The sequence below is a fragment of the Mastomys coucha genome, unplaced genomic scaffold, assembly GCF_008632895.1.
Source record: "Mastomys coucha isolate ucsf_1 unplaced genomic scaffold, UCSF_Mcou_1 pScaffold22, whole genome shotgun sequence".
In the NCBI taxonomy this organism is placed as follows: Eukaryota; Metazoa; Chordata; class Mammalia; order Rodentia; family Muridae; genus Mastomys; species Mastomys coucha.
The window spans coordinates 106580369-106582024 of NW_022196905.1; the positions used below are offsets into that span (position 1 = coordinate 106580369).

The following is a 1656-nucleotide window of genomic DNA, read 5'->3' on the forward strand; positions in this document are numbered from 1 at the left end:
CCCCCCCCCCCATTTTTCTCCTGAAAAGTCACCTGTCTACACTAACTAGGGTGTGTGTGTTTGGGGTCAGTTTTATGAAGCCATCTTCTCCCACTGGGTCTGTGGTTATCCTACATGCTTACACAACATGAAGGAACTCAAGACAAGGGATGAAGAACCCTTTCTATGCATCTTTCCCAAAGAGCCACTATCCCAGTGCTCAGGAGGCAGAGGCAGACTGTTCTCTGAGTTTGAAGCCAGCCTTATCGAGTAAGTTTCAGGCCAGCCAGGGCTACACAGGGAAGTCCTGTCTCTAAACAACAAACAAACAAACAAACCCTAACAAAAAGAATGGAGCCTGTTTCTTGAGTTTCCCCACTGTTTAGTGAGGTGTCCCCCTGACTCCAGCACACTTTGGAGTGAGGTGAGGTAGGGTGGGATGGGGTGGGGTAAGAGGGCACAGGTGCCTCTTGTCTCCAGGGGCTTTTTCATCAGATGATCATAAAACTCCTGAGCTAAAGGTCACAGGAGAAGTAGCAGAAAGAAAAAAAGCAGAATTAGCCATTGAGGGAGGAGCCAGGGCACAAAGGCCAAAAGTTAACAAATCAAAACATTCCAAAGAAAACCCAGACAAAACACAAACAACACACCCCACCCCATCCCCAGAGTTCCAAAAGCAAATGAAATATACCGAAAGCAAGCCAAACAGCCTAATCTAAAATGTCTTTGGGGTTCCAAGTGCAAAGCAACCCAAACCGAAGGTTAGACCTAAAGTCTTTCAAACAAGCGCTCTAAGCAGACAAAAAGAGATACCTCTCAAAGCGTGCTCTGTTAGCCCAGTTTAGAACAGACAGATAGGCTGTCCACAAAACCAAGGGAGGTCGGGAGCCCCAGACAACTCACCAGTTAGCCACCCAGCTGAGGAAACAAAACCAGACAACCAGGGCTCAATGGATCCAGGCAGGTCCCTGGCTTCCGTGCCAGCGAGTCCTCTGGGGGAAAAGTCCTCTGGGGGAAAGTGGGCCATTTTTGAAACCTCACATGTCACCATATCCGATGACATAAAAACCATAGCTCTCATCTTAAAAAGAGTATGAGAGGGCTTCTTCTAGAGCCAGTGAGTGACCGTGGCCCAGAAACACAGATGTAGCTTACTCCAGATTCTGTATTCCAACAGGAGGCAGTTTTGTGAAGTGTTTGTAGTTTGACAAAACAAAGAAAGCCATGAACCAAGGCAGTTTAAAATACATTGGAAGGTACAGCAGAGAGGCGGTATAGAGAGATAGGGGGAGCCTTTCTTGTAGGCCCAAGGTGCTGTCTGATCACATTCTTAGCTTTGGGGTTGGTAGAAGCTCGTAGCTGTCTATTAATAGATTCCAAAGGCTCTATTAGGGGGAGTTAATTCAAACACGAAGGTGCACAAGAGCAAGCTATGCAGCCGGTCTTTGGTGGGTTCTGTTTTTTTCTTCTACCCTTCTCCACTCCAAACACCAGATAGGAGACAAAAAAAGGACAGAGAGGAAGAGAAAGGGGACATTATTAGGGTTAGACTAGTTCCTGCTAATTAGGGGCGTCAAGTTTCTTGGGTCAAGTTTGATCTTGCAATCAGGATATCGAATTTCTTCTTTCTCCTTTTTTATGTGCAAGTACTTAACAAACCACAACCAACAATGACAA

The 1656-nt window shown here is 46.3% G+C and overlaps 1 protein-coding gene across 2 annotated transcripts in view; it reads left to right on the forward strand.

Annotated features, from left to right (window-relative positions):
• Wscd2 (WSC domain containing 2) overlaps positions 1-1656 on the forward strand; it is an 88298-nt gene that overhangs the window by 84165 nt on the left and 2477 nt on the right. The window lies entirely within an intron of this gene.